The following is a 25864-nucleotide window of genomic DNA, read 5'->3' as shown; positions in this document are numbered from 1 at the left end:
TAACAAAAAATGCAGAGAAAGAACGTGGCAAATATCGTTTGGGATACTATGCAGCATTTGCAAGGGCAACATTCATAAACTTCGCTGTGGAAAATAAAGTTGCACACCCACTACCCCTACAATGGAATCTACATAGTGTAACATTTTGGAAGTTGGATTTTTCAAAAGCTTGATCAGTACATGCATATTTTTAATAATGTATCAGAATCGTTAAATGAATAGATTTACCTAAATATTCGTTTTTTATACAATATAATAAACTCCAATAAATGTTGTGGATCTCTTGTGGTACTGTCTGTTTGTCCAAGGATAGGCATCTGGATGGATGCCATTCTACTGCTGTAAAGCATGGATGTGTGCTTCAATTTCAACCAACATTGCTACATAGCCTGTCAATATTTCTTGCAAAATCCTGGATGCGATATGCCTAATGGCTCTTTTGTTGGACCTCTCTTGTACAAGGCCCAGGACAAGGGGGTCCATTAGGATGGCAGACTGACTTTGTCCGTCCGCCATCCCGGTGGAAACGGGACCGTCCTCCATGTGTGCGGCGGTCCCGCCATAGCAATTATGATGCGCCCGCCACAGTGGCGGATGCATCCAGCATTTTTAACATTGTGGCGGCGGTGGCCGCCGCAATGCTAAAAATGCAAGCTGTACATTTCAATGCACAACATGACAGGCACCGCGCTGTGCCTGTCATGTTGTACATTGAAATGCTGGAGGGTACCATAGGTACCCCCCCATGTGCACCCCCCCACATCCCCCTTCACCCTGTGGGCCCGTAACGGGCCCCCAAAGCAAAGACCGTATGCCTTTCCGTGGCGGCATTGCCGCCATGGAAAGGCATACCCCGAGGCCCATCCTAATATGGCTGGCGGTGTCTGATAGACACCGCCACCATATTAGACCTTTTCCGCCGCAGTCGCAAGGCGACTGCGGCGGAAAAGCGGCGGACGGTCTTCCCGTCCGCCGCGGTCCCCCCCGCCATTGTAATATGGAAGGGGGTAAATTCCTGGCGGACGGATCGCCACCGCCTACATGGCGGTGGCGATCCGTCCGCCATCCTAATCGGCCCCAAGGTATTTTTGTTCAGATCATATTCCCGCTGAACCTGTATGCGGTGCCTGAGTGCCAAACCAGCTTCAGCCTTTAGTATTCTCACATACTCTGCATTTTTTTGTTCATTTCCACAATTCCTACTGTGGATTTAGCTGACAGCTCTGGAGTTTGAAATGTCCAGCCTCCATTGCACTGATCCTCCTGCCTTTCCCCGGGGACTGTATATGCTCGGGGAGGGGGGAACAGCATGCTCCTACCCTTAAAAATCAAAATCGTCCCAGCGTGATAGGGTCCACAGGGCTTCTAAGGGCTTGGGGGGGGGGGCACGCCTTTGCATGCAGCATATTTCAGTGACATTTATTGCACAGGACAAGTTATAAGCCGAATCTGAGGAAGGGGATGGCTCACAGAATATGAAGTAAGGGATTTGCATTCTAGAGGACACAGAGGACAGTTTGTCAGAGTCCAACGCAGTTGGAATAGAATGCCAAGGGGAGTAAAGGGCAAATATGTGGGAGATTTCTTCAAAGGCATTGGTCCATCTTTATGGTGAGAAAACATCGTCATGAGAATACATGAATCAATGTGTGCTTTTGAAATGCAGATTACGAAATAGTTAGGCTTGGGCTTTTACGACCTGGTCTCAGCTCTAGAGTGGAAGGATAGAGAAACTAAAGGTCCATCGATTAGCCAACACAGAGACAACATATATTAGGTGACCTAACATCCAATTGGAAGTGCTAATGGTAATAGAAACGTGTAAAAAACTTGGAAGGAGTAGGTGAGCTTTTCTATGGTCAGAGAAAATGACTGGGATTGTGGCAGGAGTATTTATTGCTTTCGTTGGTCTTTTCCCAGAAGGGGGGAATTATTATGTTGATACTACTTTTGACGACACGTGTGGGAACAGGAAGCACACAGACTAGAGCAAATGGATCTTCTAGAGCATGGATCGGATTAACTAGAATTAATCCAGGTTTTCATGTGTCCTCTGTGCAATACCGCCCCTCACTCTTCAACTGGAGAACAGGTAGGATGCATATGATGGTCCCAGAGTTTCCAGAAAGGAAAGGTTGGAGGAAGGGGACTTGGTCAGCACTAGGGAATAAACACTGTGCAAAAGGGTAGGGACTGTGGAAAAGAGAGCATGCTGAGGAATCCTCAGACATCACTGCTGAGTCACAAACAACACTCTTTGCCATCCAATCACTAACATAATACCACATCGCCATCAAAAGTTTCAGTGATTTTTTTCTTATCACGATGATTCAGCCACCTGCTATACCCAACTAATACAAGTAGTAGCACCTCCACTTAAGAACAGGTATTTATTTCATGTTATACCTGCTGCTCAGCCAGTAGGAGTGTGCTGTGTGGAATGTTGGTTCAGAAAAGGGGGTGGTGATGAACAGAGTGTCTGAATTAAGCAGACCACTCTTACCCAGTCCAAAGATCAGGGCTTGATCCATCACCGTTATTTAGCTCACTGCCCCATCCCAGCTCAGAACCTGGCTATATGCAAATTAGTCTGTCCCTGGCCCAGTGCATCATGGGAACAGGGCAGACCAAACTACCAAGCCAATTCTTCACCAGAAAGGAGACAAGCTACCGGGGACCGGTTTCTGGCATTTCAGCCTCGTCGGCCCGGCTTGCTTGAATCCTGATGGAGCAGTGAGCAAGGGACTCATGTCTGAGTATACCCTGCCACACCTATAGTGGCCAAAAACGATTCAGAAAAGGGGGTGGTGATGAACAGAGTGTCTGAATTAAGCAGACCATTCTTACCCAGTCCAAAGATCAGGGCTTGATCCATCACCGTTATTTAGCTCACTGCCCCATCCCAGCTCAGAACCTGGCTATATGCAAATTAGTCTGTCCCTGGCCCAGTGCATCATGGGAACAGGGCAGACCAAACTACCAAGCCAATTCTTCACCAGAAAGGAGACAAGCTACCGGGGACCGGTTTCTGGCATTTCAGCCTCGTCGGCCTGGCTTGCTTGAATCCTGATGGAGCAGTGAGCAAGGGACTCATGTCTGAGTATACCCTGCCACACCTATAGTGGCCAAAAACGATTCAGAAAAGGGGGTGGTGATGAACAGAGTGTCTGAATTAAGCAGACCACTCTTACCCAGTCCAAAGATCAGGGCTTGATCCATCACCGTTATTTAGCTCACTGCCCATCCCAGCTCAGAACCTGGCTATATGCAAATTAGTCTGTCCCTGGCCCAGTGCATCATGGGAACAGGGCAGACCAAACTACCCCTTGTTGTAAATAAGTGTGGAATGTTGGTGCATGGTGATGCACTGGAATGTTGGGTGCCTGAGAGAGTCAGTTGGAGTATGGGCTAATGTAAGCCCCACCAGGAGCTGCCTCCCTGCTGCTCAGCCCATACTCCAACTGACACTCAGCACCTCTCAACCACCCCAACATTCTAACGCATCACCAAGCCTCAACATTCCACACAGCGCACTCATACTGGCCGAACAGCAGGTTATAACAACTCAGCAAGTTGTAAGCATTAGCACTGGTGGGAGAAACACTGTGGCTGTGGCCTGCTCACAGCAGACAGTGCCCAGTGTTATGGGGTGGTATGGAAGTGACAGCTGTAAACAATAAGACCAGCAGCTTGAAGGCGACTTCTTGTAAGATCTCACTACCATTAACAGTGTTGCCCCATTGCTCTGCCATTCCTCTCACTGCGTCATGCTGACACTCCATTTTCAAAAGAGATTCATTGATAGGAGTTCAGTGAGAGCTGGAATGGCAGTGTTTTTTGTGTTTTTAGATGCACTTTTCGCACAGTCCTTCGACTATACCGCACTACAGAGGTACAATAGGGTCATTAATAGTAGTCATTGATGTTTGGGGTGGCCCTTATATATGTGTTTTGAGATACAGCATTGCCCTCTCTGTGTGCTATTCATCTCATATATGGGAGCTCCACACAGAAAAAGACAGGACAGGCCTATCTTATTATGTACGGAGTTTTCAACCCCGACTGCGGAATCTCTGCAGTCGAGACATTGTAGTTTGTGAATACCCCAAAAAATAATAAGCTTTGTGGGTCATGCCTTTTGAGTTTAAGGACTTGAAAATAAATATGTTCCTTTCTATATAATTAATAGTTGATTTCCAATATCACAAATATAGATTTACAAACGTATTGAAGCTTCAGATCCTGAGAAAGCTTGAAAATTCAGTTCTAAGTAATGAATTTGCATTGTGTAGCTTTAATGATTGTTTGTATGGCTGTGAAGCTAAGAATGTGCAACAAAGTGAGGTGACATTCAAAGAGGTTCTCTTAGTGTTTTGATGGTTACACACCTCTTTTGTGCGCTCAGTGGAAATTCAGAAAGAAGGAAAATTTCAGAAAGCACTTTATTGGGAATCAGTTATATACTATAAAATTAGAAAACAAATCTGAATTTGATGTCAATAGAGAAACATAAAAGTGGCCTTTCCACTTTTCATTTGCAGCTTATAAAGCTATATTTGTAAGTATCATGTCAAAATAATTTATTCGGATGCACTTCCCTCCAACGATTGTATTAATTAAAAAAAAAAAAGGGCAGATATTTTCTATTTCTTACGGATTAAATATGCTAAAAATGTGAGTCCTGGAATCATTTAATCAAAATAAAAACCAACTTATTTTAATGCCTTAACCGCAGCGGCAATTCCGCCGCGGTGCAAGGCGTTCCATTGAGTGGGCGGGACCGCGTCGGCCAACGGACGTGCGCAGCACTACCGAGGTAGTGCTCGCGACGGCCGTTGGCCGCCGGGCGCACTTAAAGGGTTAATGTGCTCTTGTGCATTATTATCCAAGCCCAATCAGAACCAAAGCAAGATAAAGGCTGCAGGTATACACTTAATTTGTAGCAAACAGTCAAATAAGCTTAGGCCTGATTTAGATCTCGACGGCGGGTTACTCAGTCACAACTGTAACAGATATCCGGTCTTCCCAAATCTAAATGCCAATATTACCTTTGGGATTTATATTTCATGTGGGGGGTATCCATACATTCACCGTTGAGACAGAGTAACCCGTTCGCCAAAGTCTGAATCTGGCCCTTAGTCTGTTAAGCGATATATTGATCGTCAGCTAATTGTGTTTCTTTTGGCCTTGGCTTACAATATTTTTATTCTGGTAGCAGCTGCATAAATGAGTATTTATTCGATATTTTATGACTACACAACTTGCCACCCCGCTGCTTTCTTCAGAGCTCTTGTCTTATAGCATATCGATTGTGAGCAGTCTTCTACACCATTACATTTCAGATGTGAACGAAAAGTTTGTGTTCGTGTTAAGTCACGCCTGGCAAAAATCATGAATACAACTCATTTGTGGGGAATAATATCTATTACAGCAGAAGATGTGTTTGTACCATCAGTTTACCAAAGCAAATAGAAGCGTCCTTGAGTTTATAAACTATTCCACCCTCCCCATCTGTTCCCAAAGCAAAATCTAGACCTATGAACGTTTTTCACCTGAAGCTTTGTGCCGCATTGACTACTTCTTTCTGCTTTAATTTATTTTCCAGTCATCTGCAGTCTTATGGGTATGTTACCATGCACATTTGGAAAATTTGTAGGACAATTAACATTACAAAATATTCAGATAACACGTAATACAATCACAAAATATGCACATCATCTTGTATTTTATGCAGTCTCTCGCCGGATTTTAGCTTTTTTTATATAAATAGCAAAATATTTTTCTTTCAAATAAGTGGAGATGTCAAACTCTGCTATCTTTTATTTAACAGGAAGTTGTACTAAACAGACGTTTCAATTGCAATACATGCTTTTATATTTAAAACGGTCCTCTCTTTATAAAGTGACTGATAAATAATAAAACACTTAAATACCTTGAGGTGCACGCACTAGAGGTGAGAACAAAATCTGCTGAACTCCGAAGTGGTTTAATTCAGAATGTCCTGCCGGGAGCTTGAACTTTCTATATATTCATGTAAGTTGTTTTTGCAACTTTCCATAGGACAGCCTTTCTGGGAGTCTAACTGGGAGGAATGTCAGGGGGCGGTCAGTGGGAAAATCCCCAAAGCGTGTTAAAGTGCATCGTGTACTTTCCGCTTCTGGAAGAATAAGCAGCGACGTTCAAGGGGAAAATCCCAAGTCTGAGTGCACTTCAACCCAAGTTAAATAAACCATCTAGTTCGCCAGATGCCCCACGAGCCTGCAGTTATCTTGTTAGCGACTTCATCTCTTATAAAGGCGCCTATCACATTTTTCTTCTCTGAAAGAATGCCTTGGAAAGAAATCTTGGGCTGTTTTGCCAAATATTTTAAGCAGAGCTGGGAAGCGCTTCTCTGCTGCCAAAGCACCTCATTGGGCAATCATCACTCCTTTCACTTGTGAGGTTTCCCTGTTTTTTCTTGTCTACTGCTGTGGAACACATTTCTTTTTCCAGTAAAATTTCATTGCCAGAAACAACGGTGTTCTTTCCTTGCTAGCCACTAAACACATTTCGGATATACACGTACCCTCAGATATAAATCCCTTCAGAGGCACTTTTTGTTACATTTCCTGCTGAGAAACATGTAAAGAGGCTTAAACACATCAGGAAATCGCAAAATTTCCTGGGGGTCAGAAGTACGAACATTCACATTTGCGAGGCTCAAATTGCGTCAATTTGCGACTCGCAAAAGTGAATATACAACAGTGTCTCAGACACTGTTTGCGATTACCAATGGGGTCTCAAATTGCATGCCTTATCAATATTCATGAGGCAGTGGCAATTTGCGACCCCATTGAGAATGGCTGGCACTCACAGGGATGGTGACCTGTGGGGGTCAGCAGACCACCATGTTTGTGACTACTTTTTTAATAAAGCAGTTTTTACATTTTTAAATGCAGCCTGTTTTCCTTAAAGGAAAACGGGATGCATTAAAAAAAGAAAAAATTCAACTTTTCAGTTTAATTTTTTAAGGGCAGGCAGTGGTCCCTGGGACCAATGCCTGCTCTTAAAAAATATTTTCGCACCCATTCACACAGGGGAAGGGGTCCCCCATTTGCAAGTGGCTTACCACCCTTTTGAAAAGGGTGGTAAACTGCGAGTGTTTTGCGACCACATATGTGGTCGCAAAACAATCATACATTGCCGTCAGACTTGTTATTAGGAAGGGACGCCCTTGGCACGCCCCTTCCTGATAACGAGTCGCAAACCAAATTTTGTGAGTCGCTAATAGGTTAGCGAGTCGCAAATATGGTTTGTATATGGGCTGACCAATTTTGCGATCACAAATGGGTCGAATTCCCCCTTGCAACTGCAAAAAATGGCCAGACATCTGCCCCTTGGTTCTCTCTGATGCATCAGTTTATGCGTCAGAAAACAAAACAACATATGATTACTGGGCTGCGGGCCTGATGTAAAACCTTTTTTCTTTAGGTTTGTGTCACAAAAATGACACAAACCTGCACAGTTTTTTTGGTTGGATTTACTTTCCAGCGCTCACGTTTTTTTTTTACATTGGAAAGGTGCCTCAAAGTAACACAAAGCAGCACAAAGCATTATTTTTGCATTACGGTGCTTCAAGGGGTATTCCATGGGTGCAAAGTGGGCGTGTCACAAACCACCCATGTTTTTGACGCTAAATACTATCTGCTTACAATAGTAGACAGGTTTTTGCACAGAAAAATAATGATTCTTTGAAGCAGACGGTATAAAGCCAAAATACTTGTATGTCTCCTAACTTCACTCACTTTGCATGTGTGCTGCACTGTACAGCACACATCTGAAATGGGAAAAGTTTTAAAGTTAGTCTAAGCTTAGTATTTTGTACTGGTAGCGTACCCTTCCAGTACAAAAGCTATGCTGACCTCAAACAACTCCATTACACTATGGTGCAAAGGTGTGTGCGTGGTGCCCGCCAGACTGATTATGCCCCAGCGCTAGAGAGAGAGAGAGAGAGCAGGATGGTGCTAAATAACTGTAGTTATGGTGCTTTCCAACTTTCTCCCTGTCACACAACTTTGTGTGACAGTTTGGTAAACTGGGCCTGCATGCTCATACAATTACATCAGTGCTGAATGAGACAGACTAAAACACTGTGCTACCGATTAACCAAGACTTTTCATTGGCTTTGCATCTTATTTTCGAAGCAAACCTGATGCAAAGTCTGGTGGGATTTAAAAACCAAAACAAATCGAGATCTGCTTTGGATGGCGTTTGAAAATGGACCTCTCTGAGGGGCACCCCAAACTTTTTGCCTTTCTCCTCCTATTTTTCTGACCTTCTTTTTGTTGGCTTTAGGCTAACCAATTTACCACTGCTAACCAGTGTTAAAGTGCATGTGCTCTCTTCTCTAAACATGGTATAATTGTTTTATACTTGATTGGCATATTTAGTTTACTTATAAGACCCATGTAAAGTGGACTCAACTGGGCTGCTTTTCTGGAAGGACTGCTTTTCTGCTTGTTGCCCTGTTGCCTGCTGCTCCCTGACTCTGCTGGAAGGTTCTGCTGCTGATTTTTCTGCAAAAACCAAAACCGACACAGAAGCTGCTTGACAACAGTGGATTCACAGCCTGTATGACTAGACAATGATGTTCTGCTCCGGCCAATGATGACAAGTTGCTTTGACTTCAATGGAGCTTGATGACAACATGTGACTCCCTTTCAGGGGCTCGACAATGGCGCAGTAAGCTCTCGTTGTCGAAGCTCCATCCAAGGTAGTTCTTTGGCCGAAACTGTCTGGGTCCGGTAGCTGGCCTGCCATCGATCATGGTCAGTTTCAACTTTGGATTTGCACTGGCCTCTCACAACTTAAATTAACCATTTGACTACAGCAACACACACTAACCGGGATCAACAAGAACCTCACCTGCAAACTCCAGAACGTCAAGAATGCCTCTGCCAGACTTGCCCTCAACCTATTGTGCCTATGCCACATCACCGAACACCTGCGAAAACTACATTGGCTTCCCGTCTAGAAGAGAATCACCTTCAAGCTCCCCACCCACACCCACAAATCCTTCAACAACACCGGACCTGCCTACTTGAAACACCACCTCTCGTTCCATGCACCCCAAAGATACCTCCGCTCAGCCCAGCTCTCCCTTGCTACGGTGCCGTGCATCAAGAAATCCAGAAGAGGTGGTCGTTCCTTCCCCTTCCTTGTGGCCAAGGAGTGGAATACCATCCCTCTCCTCCTCCGACAGACTCCTACACTCTCCAAGTTCATGAAGGACCTCAACACCTGGCTCTTCAAAGAATCAACGTGAACATCCAGGAGCTGCCTTCCCCACCCCCAGCACTTTAAGACCCTTTCTGGTGAGTAGTAGCGCTTAATAAACCCTGATTGATTGATTGATTGACCGCTAGTGACTTGTAAGCACTCTTTTTGCATTTAATTCTTCAAACATTAATTTTGTGACTTTTACTGATTAGAGGTTTGTCACTTTGATCTTATACTGCTCAGATAAATATTCTCTATTTTCCAAAACCTGTGTTGAGTCTCTTTGTGCTGTATTCATTGGGTTACTATGTGTGTGTGTTGTACAAATACTTTACACATTGCCTTTGTAGAAAAGCCTGACTCTTTTGTGCTAAACTACCCAAGGGTGGGCACAGGTTATCCTCAGTGACGTAACAAAACTTGAGTGGGCTCCCCTGCAAAGTACATAGAGGGGGCCCCCCAACCCACGACTCACCATTTTGCCCCACTGCCAAAAATCTGGTATATTTTTAAGTGAAACCTCCTAAATTTAATGAAATGCCTTTATATTGCCTAGCTCAAAGTTTGAATAAGAAATTGAGAAAAACTCTTAAAATTTAAACTATGCTATTTGTAACATTATTGTTAAGAGCAGATTATGTTTTCTGAAACAGCAATCAGAACAATGCCAAGAAGCTGGCCTATTGCCTGAGGAACTGCCTATCGCTGAAGAACAAAGAGCACCTGCATAGGGTCTGGATTATAATTGACATTGATGGAAAATAACTTGAAACTTTGAAAGACAATCCCAAACCTGCAATTTTACAGACTCAACTGACAATATACATGAGTAGTACACAAGCTATAACTCAGTAACCTGCCAGCTTCAAGAGAAATAAACTGGTGTGAATTATCTGCATGCCACGCACTTGCGTCTGCCAGGGTAAGTGTATGATAATAACCACTCTATAGTATTTAAAATGAACTGAGGAAGCAATTTCAATTTCTATCATCGTGGCTTTATTAGTTAGCCTTACAAAATCAGGCAGGCAAACAAGGCTGAAGATGGAAACAGCTTGGATGCTTCAGAACATTGATTCAGATGTTTGCATTTATCATTTCTGTAGTGTAACCAATGCTAATTACACAATTTAAGGTCCATATATTATAGACCAGTGCAAACAACACCATAAATAACACCTCATGTAGGATAAAACCAAACCATATCATCAAGCACCTAATTGCAGAATCTATACTATCTGTAGCCGGTGAAGCAAAGGAAAAAGTGCAAATACTATCAAAGTGCATAATAAAACAATCAGCAATCCAGCAATATACACAACCCAAGTGTGTTTTGTAAAACAATCCTTTCTTCTTGCATTCCGTTGAAAACACTTTCAAAGTGCATGATAAAAACAAGTCCAGCAGTATGCAGAAATTAAGCCAGGTTGGTCTAACTATTCCCCCTTTGGTTTGTGCATGAAGGGGCTAATAGTTCAAAGTGACTAGTCAAACAATAACATGAACAGCAGCATAGAAAAAGCAAACCAGTTTAATCAAACTATGGCCCTTTGGTTTGTGCATGAAGGTGTAAATATGTCACAGTGACTTTTTAAACAATAACAAGTATCACAACCAGCTGCATAAAAAGATCCATGTACTGTACCCTTCCCAGGCACATAGACATCTAGGGCAGAGTCACTACTCCTTCGCAACACTGCAATGTTAGTCTTGAAGCAAATCCCTTCCTTTCGTAACGCTACAGACAGTGATTTTTGCCAACATTCTGGGTTTCCCTGAGGTAGGTCTAACAAGGTTAAATGTTTACTTTCTCCCTGTTTTTTTTCCTCTTTGCATGTGTGCTGCATTTGACAGCACACATACAAAGACTAAATTTACCACAATGCATAGACCCTTGCAGTATGGCACAAGAGTGTCTGTGTTGGTGAATGGCAGTCAAAAGTGCTCCAGCACAAGAAGAGAGCATAACAGCGCTACTTCTTAGTAGATATGGCACTGGTCTATTCTCTCCAGTTCATGCAACTCAGTACAGCAACTTTACTTGCTTCGCTTTCCTGCATTTAGTGAATTGTATGTAAAAATAGGCTATTTTCACTGTCATTATAAACTCATTGCAATTCCTTAACGTAGTTCTGATCCCCAGGTCTGATTTAGCACAGCAACTTTATTTTCATTAGTTGATAGCTAGAATTTGACTGAAGATAAACTATCTGCTTCTAAAAGTAAGGTTAGGAGTTCCCTGTTACATCAGGTTTGACCCTTTTGTCACGTGTAAATCTCTTCTAAGCAGTCTACCACTGATTTTTTTTTGTACATCACATTATTTAATCTAATTTTATAAAATAGAGATATGTCTTATTTTAATGCACAGTTGCTTTCAGAAGAAATCCTATTCCTTATATGAGTCACATTTACTTTATTGAACATTCACAAAGGTAAACTAGCACTTTTGTGTACGTTTGCGATTATTTGCTATTCACAAAGGGACTTACTAGTAGTATCTTTAACAAGTCTCCACACATACACAATTCCTATCCTTTTATGTGCAGAGACTCTGCACTTGTTAAGATACTGTTAATAGATCCCTCTGTGTATAGTAAACAATTGTTAGCTTGGACAAAAGTATAGGTTTATCATTGTGAATCAGGCCCTATGTTTTTCTCTCCAGCTTCAGGGCCGGGGGTCATAATTGAGCCAGCCTGATCCATATACTGTCAAAACTTTCTTCCACTAAAATATATCTTGGACTCCTTTGCCCAGATGAGACATCCCAGACCCGACAGTCCTACTGTGTCATTGCTTTACAAATAGTTTATATGGTGCAGATAAGACTATTATAGAGCTTGCAAATCAATGACAAACATAATCTAGGTGCCTGGGAGAATGTTAGGAGACATGATTGGAGAGGTTACATATATAGAACTGCTGTAGTTAGAGTTGAATGCTGGGGGGTAGTCGGGGGTAGTCTCCAGAAATCAGAACCAAGCTTGTTAGAGCCTATTTACAAGTATCAACGTTTGGTGTGGGAATACTGTATCTCTGATTCAGGCTTGCATGCTGGCACCTAATTCCAGTAATTATCACTTTTCTACAGGGACTAACCGGATAGACTCAGAAATATTGGGTCATTTTTCTGGCAGTTTACCGTGATAGCTAGGCCACAATTGCTGACCACAATCATAACGTGCACAGCAGCCATGCACACCATAAACAAACAAATGCAGTGACAAATGTTTTTTTTTCATTTTACAGATTATATTATATTATAAGATTATATTATATATCGCAGTATCCTTACCACTTTGACAGAGATGATTATAAGTATTTTTAGGGGTTGGAATTTATTAAATATTGTTTGGTCAGCAAAATACATTTGATGTTCAAGTTATGAAGTAAATGGCTGTTGTGCAAGTTAAGCACTGAGGCCCGAACGATAAGCGTATTTCAGTGTTTTCACTTTCAATTGTGGTTTGTAAAGCAAATTTCTTTTTATATGTCTCACTGTTATTTAAGCTTGTCTTGCTTTCGCTAGTGGGTGTGACTCACAAGGGTGCTTGTGAGGGGCAACGGGGGCTGATGGGCCCTAGTTTGGTGTTCTCATTTGCCCACAATTTTGAATGTTAATGTACAGAATCAGCATTCCTCAGCAGTGCTCCTTGACACCCCCCCGAATGCCGGGCTTCAAAGCAGGTCTGGAAGCTTGTCTGTGTCACTGGCATGCTGAAGGCAAGTCCGTCTGCACCCATCCGGGCTCGGACCACGCTCAGCGCCAGCCCCCATGCTGGTTTCACCATCCATCAGACCAGCCATGGAATGGCCAGCATCTGCTATACACAGATGGCCTGCTTACACTCATGTAACCTGGTAAGCTGTGACCTGGACCCATATGACAACCTTCCCACATCGATGATTATGTGTCTGACCCCAACTGCAAGCTTTCTCTCACCAATGATAAATTACAAACACCTTCCCTTCGTACTAGAGTGGCAATTAAACACAGTCATCTAGTTAATTGCAGATGTGCCCTCATAAATGCCATGTCTCTCGTTAAAAATACCCTATCAAGTGCCGGCTTTATCTATTCAAGATCCCTTAATCTAAAATTTATAACTGAAACAGGCTGGTGAATCCTATGACCCCGATGTCATCCCCGTGCTACCACCAGGTTTTATGATCACTAGACTAAATCCATTGTGAATCCTTCAAAATCCAAACTCAAGCACTCTTGAAATTAAACAAGTGGTACTTCTCTAATGGTATATTGATTTACTGCCCCCCCTCCCCCGCCCGAGATCAGCTTTTCTTCACAAAGTAAACCAATTACTCGGAATTAAAGCTGACCTCCCTGACCTCACTGACCTCACAGTACTGAGAGGCTTTAACTTCCATTTAGATGACCATCTTGATGTTGACTGTGCCCATTGTATTGATCTCATGGCAATTGCTTACTGACATCTTTACCAAGATGTTCGGTAGGGTCTACTTACCATCCAAATGGAAGCAAGCGTCTATCCTCCCTTTAATTAAAAAGCTGAACCTGGATCCTTCAGACTGACAACTATCAGCCAATTGCACGGCTCCCATCCCAAGCAATGATTATTGAAAAAAACTGTTAATACGGAACTGAACTCCTTCATCACTGACGTTAACCTACTAGATTATACTCAATATGGCTATAGAAGCCATCATAGTACAGAACTTGCACTCATCACAGCCTTTGAGGAAATCAGGCAAACTCTTGATGCCAGAGGGATTACAGCACTGATTTTATTGGATCTTTTGGCGGCGTTCAATACGGTCAGCTATTCACCACTCATAGATCACCTCATATCCTACGGTATTAGAGGTAATCCACTCTCCTTCCTAAAATCTTTTCTTTCAGGGTGAGAGCAGGTGGTGACTTTGGATGGCCTCAGCTCACTCCCTTTTTCGCCTTCCTTGTGGAGTCCAACAGGGCTCAGATTTCAGCCCTACCCTGTTTCATATTTACGTGACCCCACTGGCGACTCAGATCAAATCATATGGCTGTACCTTTGTGTCATTTGCAATTGTGGTGCCAGTAGCTGCAACCTGGAGTTCACTGCCATCAGATTTTACAACTGTATTTTGCATACAGGGAGCTGGATAAGCAAAATCTACTTAAAACTAAACTCTTCGAAAACTAAAGGTATGATTTTTATTTAGAACCCCTCCTATTGTTCCCCAGTGGCCCCAACATTGGGACACCCACTCGACCCCAGTGGCAACTTTTAAACGTCTTGGAGTTGTTGTGGACAACAAATTGTCTTTTGAGGGTCAGATTAATCATGTTACATCTGCCTCTATTTACCTGCTGAAAGTGCTTAGAAAAGTTCTCTCTTTTATTCCGGTGAATTTACAGAAAACTGCAGTGTCTGCTCTCATTATATCAAACATAGTTTATTGCAATGCCCTCTTCATGTATATCCAGAAAATATTTCTGAAAACGTTACAGGCTATTCAGAATGCAGTTTCAAGGCTACTGCTATGTATCCCTAAATGCAAATCAGTATTTGCATTCTCTAAAATAGCTCCACTGGCTTCCGATCAGGAAGCGTTTTGACTTTAAGCCTCTATGAATTGCCCTTATTCCTTTACATTATACTGCCCCTGACTATCTCCAGCAAAAATGTATCTAAACTAGACCCTTGTGACTTGCATCCTCAAGTTACCTTGTGATTCCCAGGTTTAAGTGATCCCCTTGGGGTGGGAGAAGCTTCATAGTCTACACGGCCAGACAGTGGAACTCCCTGCTCCTCAACCTGAAAAATACCACTGATCTGTTGACTTTTAGGAAGGCACTAAAAACTTGGCTTTTTAACTAATAGAAATCTTGATCAACCATAATAATCCATTAAGCAGTTTATGCTTTTTTCTTTCTGGACAGCGCCTAGCCTCCATCGGGTAGTGGGGCACTTTAGAAATCTTTTTTCATTTCATTTCATTTTCATGCACCCATTCTTAACAATGCAAATCCAAGGCCAGACTAGCTATACCATGCATTGAGCGCTTCTCAGGGAGGCAGGAGGGGTAGGTGCGGGTTGTGTTTTTGGTGATGGTTTTGTAGCAGTGCAACAGTTTTAAAAGCACCCGCTACAGAGTTCCTTGTATGTCTAGCAGTTTTCAGCTAAAAGTGTCACAATAACTGGGGATTAATGTACCTGCTGGAAAGAGATCAGAGTTTTGTCTAGTGGATGTTTTAGCTCATCTTAGGTAGCGCATACCGTTGTTGTGCATGCTGCAAAGAAAGTGCACCATGCAGATCACAGAACAGTATGTTATGTGCATAGCTTAGTGGGTCACTGTGTTTGTCACAGAGATCCTTTCTGATACTGTGCAGTTCATACGTTACAAACGTAATTTAGCACAGTGAGCTATGAACTGCCTTCAAAGAGCTGCATACAAATTTGCAAACTACATGGTACAGGTTAGAAAGTTATGGTTTTCCCAGTCTTTCCTTATTCTACTTTTGCTGAAACAGGTTTGTTAGGGTAGAAATAAATTCTTATTTGTAAAATCAACCCTGACCACTGTGCTACATTCTGAATCCCAGGCTTGTGCTTCTCCAGGTCAGGCACTCTTAAAATATGCCTGCCAGTGTGCATGACATGTGCATTCTATACCTTGTAGTACCCTTTGTCTTATGTAACATTTCCTACACTCTGATTTATACATGTGCTATTTAATATCTGTGTGTGTGTGTGATGTAAAGTGCTCCAACACCACACACTGGTATGATAGGTGATATAGAACAAATAAATGCATGTGAGAGAGAGGCTATGGAGAGATGAGAGGCACTGCTGGAGGGTGATAGGGAGGGAATCACTGAAGAGTCCAAATAAAGATTGCCATATCCTGGTGCACTGTCATTTGCTGTGCTTTAAAAGCTAATACAATTGAATATATAATAAAACATATAAAGAGGACCCCTACAACCTCCCTTGCAGTTGTCACACTCGCTCATTGCGTAGATTCAATATGTATCATACCAGGGTTGGTCTGACAAAATTTGCCTGGGCTGCTTTGGGTTCCCAGGCCAGCCATGTGCACAGCCTTCAACCAGGTGTGTGCCCAACCACCTCTGGCTGTATGCAGCAGGGTTTGGCTGTAGGGCTTTCCTGGTCTTGCACTAGGGTTAATTTTCTAGGTGTCAAATTCCATGCAGATTAATTAACCTGCTTCGGAGTTATCAGTACATGAAACTCTAATTGCAGCCCTTCAATTGACCATTTCCCAAGATAGATCAGCTCAAACTTTGATGTAACTAGTAGTAAACCTACCCCACTAAACATCTGTTAGATTTTGTGTGGATTCATTAAACAGTGCTAAACTAATTTGCAGTTGAACAGAAGACGTATGGCATTCGTTGTGCACACTGCATACCATAACTGGCAACATTCATTAGTTTTGCGTGCTACAGCCAGAACTAAGGCCAGTTTCTACCTGTGGATTTTAAAGAAGGTTCAAGTGAAGCAATTATTCTATTTGTTATAACATCTTAAAAACATTCTCTTAAAAACCATGGTTACAGTGAATTTATATTTCAAAACAAAAACAAACCATCAAAAAGTCAAACATCAACTCTGTAATCCGGCTCGAACACCAGATGCAGTACTCATGGCCTCAACCTTGATGTGACAGATGCAATTACAAATATCCTCAATAATTGTACAGATAAACATACACATCACATTCTCAATATCAATATGAATGAGATGACTTTGAATGTAGTATTATACATTGGTCTAAATATGCCTTATTGTTTAATGATGTTGTGCTTTTTCATGTTGGTATTTATGGGTATAAATATTATGCGCTTGAAGGTGTTGGACAGCAGTATTTGTCACAGTGACTCACCTACCATCAGGCACTGTATTTTGTTTTTAAATAAGGGTTAGCTGACCCTGTTATAAGTTTTGTCAGCCTTTGTTGTACCTCTTTATGGTTCACAAACTGTATTGCAAACCTGTGAGTTGACCCAACAAATGGCCCAAGACTTCTTGCTATGAGTTCAGGGACCCTTGGCCCAGCGGTAAGATCACCATGTATTTTCACAATAAGGGTTGTCTGTGGGCTGCTCTGCCTGAGCTAGGGGTCAAGAGGTGCTCCTTCTGTCCCCATATTGATCCTTCATTTTCATTTATCAGGGCGCAGTAACCAAATCTATGCAACCTGTAATGGTGACAGCAAAATATTTCTTCAGCTTGTGCCAAACCAATCAGATTGTTTAGGGTACACAAACCCAGGTTTTGGTTCTGCGAACCAGCACTGGATGGTGGGAGTAAGAGGTCCCCTGGTGCGAAACCTGTATCCACACACTTTAATCACCTTACTATGCCTGGGGTCCCTGCTTCTGCACCATTTAATGTATAGAAGAGGGTGTGATGCTCATCTTCACCCATCACCACGTGTCATTGCGCATGCATACTTCTACCATACCTCTATCCCAGATTTCTGACCTTTTCCTTGCTATGTTCCCTCTCATGCCATGCCATGTAATAGTCCGTTTTCTATCTTCCATAAAACTAACTCCACTATAAACCTAAAATCTTAAGTAATATGCCTGAAGTCAATCTTACTTAACATACACTTTCTTCCTAAATCAGTAACAATCTTTGTTGTACTCATAATGAATTATTGATAGGGTTTAGTGTGGGTTGGTATCTAGGTTTGGGAAATGCATGGGCAGTGGAATAAATATGATGTGACATATGTTGTCTAAAGTCATGTTGTCAGGCTACCTCCCTTAACTTTGCTACATGAAAAGTCAAATACATACTGGTGCATATATGAATGCACAGCATTCTTCTGTGATAATCTCACTTCGCAGATTAATGTTTTTAAACACCTTTTAATGTTGTCTGGAGAAACTTTCACCACTACAATTCAGTTATTTTCTCTATTTGTGCAGTGACTTGAAAGAATTCAGTCAGTTGTGCCAACTTTCCATAGGCTGGGGGATCTGTAGGAGTAGCAATAGCATCAGAAACCCCCATACCTTAACAGCTGGCACATTCTCACAGCTGACACCGGAAGCTGAGTCACACCAATCCATACCCACTTACAACCCCCACCCACTACACTTTAAAGAGACACTACTGTACAACGGGTCAGAGTGCCTGGAGACCCTGATTAGGGATCAGCAGGAACTGAGGGGAGCACAGATAATGTAGGGGTTTGTAAAAAACACAGCTAGAATGGTTATGGTTCAATGTCACCTTACTCTGTACAGTTCCGGCTAGAAAGGTGCTCCCTACCAGGACGAACCGTCCAAAACGCCCCAATAATTACAAATATCACAACAGGAGGGATAAGCACTCTAATATTAATGTAAGACTAAAAGAACCTTTGCATTGGACCTAATATCCCAAAAAGAGTCCATGCACAGATTTACATAGAGTTTTATGATTTGAGTCCAAGCATCAAGAGACACATATATTCATAAAGTTAATTCTTTATTTCTTTACTTCCAATTTAAAACACGGACAAGGACTCAATGATTGAAACTCTATCTAACTTGATGCATGGACTTTTTGGAATATTAGGCCCTATGAAATAGTTCTTGTAGTCTTACAATAATATTAGAGTGCTTCTTCCTCATACTGAGATAAATTAGAGGGGTATTTTTTTTAAGGAGTGTCAGTCTGCTGTGGTTGGCGTGGGTAGGGTAAGTTGGAAAGTGGTAATATTTAAGGTTTAGAGAAAGCTTGTTCTGTAGTGTTATGAGTTGGGAAAGAGGTTGTTTCATTTTTTAGGGTTTAGAAAGGAGGCAGGAATGATGTGGGTGGTATTAGTTGGAGAAGGGGTGGTGCATATTTTGAGTTTAGCAAGAGGTTTGGACTGATGCTGTTGTTTTCAATACATATCATTATGCTATACAATACAGAATCATTCTTTATTAGTTTAGTGTGTTACTGTTTGTTTTTTCTAAACAAATTTGAGTGATTTTACATGATATATATGGCCAAAAAGGCCGACAAATGAAAAAACATGAAGAATAGGAAAGGAAGGTATAAACAAAAGTAAATACCAGCACATTTCCCTCAACACACATTTTAGCAGTAGGATTCAAAACATTTCCAGTAACCATATCGCCTTTCCCGTTCCCTTCTAAGCCCCATTATATCACATAAACAGATGCATTTCATAATTCACCAATTATCGTATAGAACTGAGAGATTCCAACAAGATGCCCCTGAAATCCACCTACCCCTGGTATATCTTTGGGTGCTTTTTTGGACAGCCCAAGCATTATACACTGTCACCTCCAAACCCATAAAATAATCCAGGCGAATTTTCCACACAGCCAAAGAGTGGGGGGGCATGGCTTTCCGCTCTCTTGCTATGTCTTGTTTGCCAGAGTCAGACAGAGGAAGAATAAGAACAGCTTATATCGGTTAACCTTCCAGTGTATCTGTACTGTGAAGGAGAGTGCGCTTTAGGTCCAATGAGATTGTTATGTTCAAGACCCCACCCAAACAGGATGTCACCCTGCTCTAGAACTAATCCAAGGCATGGCAGCCCTATACTGTATGCAAAAATATGCCATCCCCATGCAACAGCGAAGACAAGTTGGGGAGGCTATTACCTGCATTCGCCACAGCTGGTGATGGGTGAAATATACCCTATGAAGATACTTAGCTGGATCAACTAAAATCTAACTCATTTATGCTGCCCTAGATGCCCCCAGAGCCTTGGTCCAATCCCCACTACATCAGCCTCCCACGCCCGACGGAGGACAATGAGCATGTCCGAATGGTTGGATAAGAGAGTTGGTAAATTTTTGCAATCTTGTGGTCACCTAGATCCCCCAGAATAAGTTTTCCCTCCAAAGGGTTACATTCAGGAAGACCAGACAGGGCAACAATGTATGAGGCTAGTGCATGGTGAAGCTGAAGGTAGCAATGAAATTGGCTACGATGGAGTTGGTATTCTGTCTGCAGTATCTGAAAGGACTTGAGGACCGTCCCTCACATGATACCTCCAGAGTGGAGATCCCTATCAGATGTCATTGCCTGAAACGATCAAATGCTGACACTTGTGGCAGCAGACAGCTCTGCTAAAGCAGGGTTCACTGTGTCAGTCTCCTCATCACTTCATTGGAGCGAGTGCTTCCACTGCAAGCAATTTCAATCCCCTGATCATCGTTAATCCGTATTCAGAACAGGTCCTAGTACTGAAACAGCTCCATCACATATTGTCGGTGAAGCTTTGAGAATGTTAGACCAGAAGGAATCCTGCCTGCTTAAACTACTTGATCTCGCCTCTACCTTTGACGCGGTAAAACATAATAATTTGATCAACCTTCTTGAGAAGATAGTTGGGCTAGGTGGTCCAGTATTAAAGTGATTTGCCTCATTCCTTTACAATAGAACCTATCTGACACCATAGTCCCTCAAGGATTCAACATTCCTTACCACACGACTACTATAGTCACCTGAGGGAGACCACTGAATTCACCCCATCGTATAGATAAGAAATAAGAGGAGTATCCCCCATCTGCCATTTTTCAGACACAAAAGCAGTTTGCCCTGGATATCATACTATTAATCATTTATGACCAGTAGATGCAACACCTGATATTAGGGCTCAATATCTGTCTAGTCCGGACACCAATGCCCAGGAAAATCAACCTGCACATTGAGGGACTTCAGGTGCAATGAGTCTCACATTGTCAGTGGCCCAGCTTTCCAGTTTACTCCCTTCTGCATGAACCAAAGACAAAGAATGAGTAAGTAGATTGTAAATATTTACCAAGGGTAATGCGGGGGGGGGGGGGGTCCTGCCCTCCCAAACGAAACTATTAAGAATGGAGTTTAAAGTAAAGAACCATTGTTGTCAAATGCCATTAGGGAAACTCTGCAGTTGATATCAAAACTGGGGTAGCAAATATTTTTTTTAAATTGCAGACCTACCAGTCAGGGACAATGGCAAAACTGACCAAACTCAAATATCTTGGCATAGTTGAGCCAGTACTGGTTCTTAGTTATGCATCCACACCAATGCTGTGTCGGGGGACACAAAAACACCCAGATATTAAAACCCACCTGAGGCAATCCACAATCCCGATGCCGAACTGAGATCCTGTGAGCAACTACCAACCTAAAACACAGTAGATTTAGATGTGTTAAGGTACAGCCTTAGAATTCCTCAAAAATATGCGTGATTTGTAGAATACAAGGCCCCAAAGCTGTAAGAGTGGTCAGAAAGAAGAGGACATAATTCACTTATAGCACTATTCTATCTGAGAGTCCTGCCCCCACTCAAAATAATAGACCTGAGTGTCCATCTTCACCCACACTGCCAAGGGCTCCATGGCAGTTCCACAGAGTTTGTTTTCAACTCCGTGGACCTCCGCGTAGCCCAGCTATACACACTACGCCAGGGATTAGTTATCGCCATCTCCTGGGCTATACTGGTGTCAAAGGTTAAGCCTCTGTTGTGGGTTTGTTCTTTGCAGTGTTGGAAAAGGTTGTACTCAAGTAAGAGTTTGTTTAAGGATTGGATTCATGTGTTTTTCTCATCATTCCAATGGAGGTTGAAATCACCTAGGATTATGTTGTTGGCATTTCAGAGTGAGCAGTGAGTTATCAGATCAGATATGTGTTCATGGAAGGGGCGAGTGTTGCCAGGAGGGTGGTAGAAGAGGTGGCAATTCATTGTTTTCTTTTTTTTCATCCGTATAGTAGTGCTGAGATATTCAAAAGTGCTTTATGTGGCGGAGACAGTTTCCACCATCTTGATGGTATTTTTGTGGATAATGGCTCGACCACCGACATGTTGATCCATCCTGTCTTTCTTGATGATTGAGAACCCAGGAGGAACTAGTAGGTTGAGGATCGGGTTGGATGATTCATTAAGCCAAGTTTCTGTGATCAATGCAATATCGATGTCATGTTCGGTTGCATGCTTGGAGGCAGATCTACAGTTAATAGGCAGGCAGTTGATAATACCTCAGTTGCTGTTTCTGAGAGATGAGTGCCCTGGGGATATCAGAGAGGAGTACTGGCGGTCTGGCCATTTCCTGGGTGGTATAAGGTTTCTACTGATACCAGTGATCACCTGGATCTTGGAGCTGTTTTTTTTCCTGGTTGTTGTCTTGTAATATGTTTTGGCCAGCTCTATCGCTTTGTTGTATGACATCCTAAGACAAGATCGAATCCGTCTGTAAGCTTGGTTGTTTAAAGGAGTAGTAATCAAGATATTTGACAGCATTTTTGAAGGCTGAAGTGGAGGTCTGCCTTGCCGGATGGGGAGAGGAGTGAACAGTGGGCATAGTCGGGGGAGGTTTTGAGGGTCATTAGGATTTTGTTGATACCTACTATCACTTCATCAAGCTGATTTTCCATAACACTTAGTCTTTCCTTTAGGTCTAGTGCGAGTATTTGGTTAGAGGAGTTGGGAAAGGAGGTGTTTTGCTGCAATTAGTTAGGTGTGTGGTGTTCAAGATACTCAGGGGCACTAGCCTGGGCCCTATGCAGATCGCGACTGCGTGCTTTCTTTGGACTTCAGGAGCAGAGTTGTCATTCTTGGAAGCAGGGTGTCAGAAGCTAGCCATCCATTTTGGGGACCTCTCTCCCTTCCCATACAAACTGGCCTCAACCTAAAATGGCGACCATGCCTCCATTAGTTGTAGTGAACAGAGGACTGGACTAACACACAGCTACAAGAAACTAAATAGGACTTCTGAGAAGTTGAAATAGACAGAGGACTTGTCTATTGTGGGTACACTATAAGGAAAGAAGGGCTTTAGATTTCAGTTTCGCCAACTAGACTAGAACACCAGAGCTCAATAGAAGCATCTATATTGCAACTGTATTGCCCTGGCTTCCCCTCTCTAATGTTGACCTGTTTGCAATATGTACAGCTGTTGGGAAATGAGGCAGTATCTGTGAGGCCTGCACAAATAACATGTCACATTTGTCCTTTACTGTGAAGCAAACACCCCATTGTAGTGCTTGACTCTCAAAGGGTAGCATTGCAGAGCAGTCTAAGGCTTACTCAAGGGAGGTGGTGTAGGCTAGTAATCGCCATTTACTAGTAAGCAGAAATAACACTCAATAATTGATTGTCCAGTCTGTACTTTGCTTTATAAAAGGAAGAGTACATTTATTAAACACACACACTACTCAATACTATGCACCAATTTACAAATATACATAAGCTGTTGTTATTACTTTGTGACATTGTGTAACATTTCCACCCCTCCCGCGGGGGATGGGGTCTAGTACCACCACTCCCATGTATACACATCTTCTTTCCCCCTAAGGCAGTGGGTTGACATAAACTGGAGCGAGGGGCTTGCCCACTAGCACCATCCCAGTGGTGACTCACCCCATCATCACAACCAGCATTAAAAATAGGTATACCTGCCCTGGGGACACATAACCCTGACTGAACATCTCATACTGTCCATGCAGTATACACCTCTACATCTTAGGGGTTAACAGTCTGGGTTGTTCTTCACCTAAAGCAGCACCAAGAATATGTGTTTAGACATCACCTTATATTAGGTACTTATCATAGCTGATCATAGTTGTAATGCATTACAATCACAGCCCCTAAAAGGCATCACAGTTAAAATCACAAGCTCAAGCATATACAGCCAGACACCCTAGCAGGAATATCCGACAACACAACCCCACTTTGCTTATGGATTCACATTACACATGTGACTCTTAGTCCCTCTGAATAAATAACACTAGTAAATGTACTTCTCTTGCACTTGTACCTCTTCACCTCCAGGGAGTGCCCTTCTTCAGACATCCCCATCCCATATATCAATACCTTGAGGCAGTCCCTAACACCCCCCAGATGCAGAACAAAAGCTCCATCCCCAGGATGCTGATGACTGCTGGCTGAGGCCTTGAGGGGTTATTTCTTTTACTTCGCCTAGAGACTTAGGGGGGACTTCTCCTCTTCGTGCTGGGGGAGTCTGCATTGCTCCTGCAGCTCTCCCTGCACCTTGGCACACACCTTGTGGTGACCCACCCTCCTGGACCCACCAAACACCACAAATGATCCGCATTTCCATTCAGGCCGGTCCAGGGCTGCAAGGTATTATGGGGCGAATCGCTCCAGCCCGCGCATATTATTGCAGTGGTTCCCCCACTGCACCGGGGAGAGCTGTGCCTCACTGCTGGTGGCCTCACACCATGTCATCATGCCTCGGTGGGGGGCCCGGTTGTACCCGGACCCCCAGGTATCCATTTTGGTCTGCCAGCTCGGGCAGGCAAACACGGAGGCAGCCTCTCCTGAGGTGCGTCTTCAGGGGAGTGCGATGGCACTCCCCCCGCCTTCCCACTGCTGCGGGGGAGTGCAGCGGCACTTCTCCCTCCTCCTTCCATTTGGGGCCCGGAGATGGGGTCCCAGGACATCTTCAACAGGGGGCGCAACAGCTCTCCCCTCCCTCCGGAGTCTTCGGGGGCCAGGGTGGGCACTTGGCACCTCGGTTGGGGCAATTCCCAGGCCCGTCTTTCCTTTCCCCAGGAGGGCTCGATGGCACTCCTCGGTTTCCGTTCTCATAGGGGGATAGGGTGGGCCAGTTTTCATGGGGAGTGCGATGGCACTCCCTGACTTTTCTTCTACTGGGGGCAGCCCCCGGGACCTTAAACACCCTGGGGGCATATTTGAGACCGGTGGCGGAGCTCCACGCGCCTCGTCGTCGGTCTCCTCAGAGGTCAAAGGGCGCCTACCTTCTGGGGGGCATATCTCAGCCCCCAGGGGACCGATCTTCCCCATTTTTGCCTCTTATTTTGTCCTGGTGGCGCTCCCCAGCCACTAGGAGCACGTTCCTTTGCCCTCCTGGTCTTAAGGAGGGTGAATTCAGCAGGGAGCGGTCTTCACTGGCTCCCTGCACCAGCCTTTCACCTGGCTCTCCTCCTGGGCCTCTCGCCTCCTTGCACAGAGGCCCAGGCTTCTGCTCACTGGTCCTGATCTTCCATTGTGGAGCAAGTCAGGGTCCTGGGCCAGTCTGGAGGTTCTTCCTTCCAGCTGCCGATGGCGCCAGGTTCCAGCACTAGTCTTCCTCAGCAGACCACACCCAAGAGAGGGCTCCTCTTCCTGTGCAAACTCTGTTCAAAGAATTTGAAGGGGGCTGGCAAGAAGTCTCAGTTTGCCTTATCAAACAATGACACATCATCTCTCTGCCCCTGCTCTTTCCTTCCTACCCAGGACTCTGGGTTGGTTCAAAATGGCATTGTTCAGAGGTCTCATGACACACGGTCTCTGAAAGCCCTTTACCCCCTTGCTGCCTTCTCTCCAGTGCCTGGTACCAGGTGACAGCTTCTGATGGATAACTGTGTAGCTCCACCCATCTTCTCTCCCATTTGGAAAGGAGACCTTAGCCCATGGAATGCTTGTTGTGAAGGGCTAGGCCTCTGATGCTACAGCTTGGGGAGGACGGTCATTAATGCAGCCTGCCAGGTTCAGCCCCAGCCAGGTTCTGGTTATGAGCTGACTCAGAGGTATATCACATTTCCGGATGACCAAAAAGCAGTACAGATATGACTTGGGACTCTGCAGAATACTTCTTCTCACCTAAGTTACAGTGGACTTTAGTGCGTGTCTGGAATTTGTAGACCCTAGG

The 25864-nt window shown here is 43.6% G+C and overlaps 1 protein-coding gene across 3 annotated transcripts in view; it reads right to left on the bottom strand.

Moving 5' to 3' along the window:
• LOC144784677 (metalloreductase STEAP4-like) overlaps window positions 1-25864 on the bottom strand; it is a 187625-nt gene that overhangs the window by 140967 nt on the left and 20794 nt on the right. Inside the window, exon 1 of one of the 3 annotated variants that reach the window (XR_013601693.1) lies at window positions 5933-6067. The exons of 1 other annotated variant lie outside the window; for it this stretch is intronic. The gene's annotated coding sequence lies outside the window, so the exon portion shown is untranslated. Of the gene's footprint in view, window positions 1-5932; window positions 6263-25864 lie in introns of those variants that run through there. One more of the 3 variants, XM_078663617.1, reaches the window with a different exon arrangement.

This window comes from Lissotriton helveticus, chromosome 10 (assembly GCF_964261635.1).
Source record: "Lissotriton helveticus chromosome 10, aLisHel1.1, whole genome shotgun sequence".
Lineage (NCBI taxonomy): Eukaryota > Metazoa > Chordata > Amphibia > Caudata > Salamandridae > Lissotriton > Lissotriton helveticus.
Note: the sequence above shows the minus strand (reverse complement) of the source record. Positions and strands in the feature narration are given on the sequence as shown.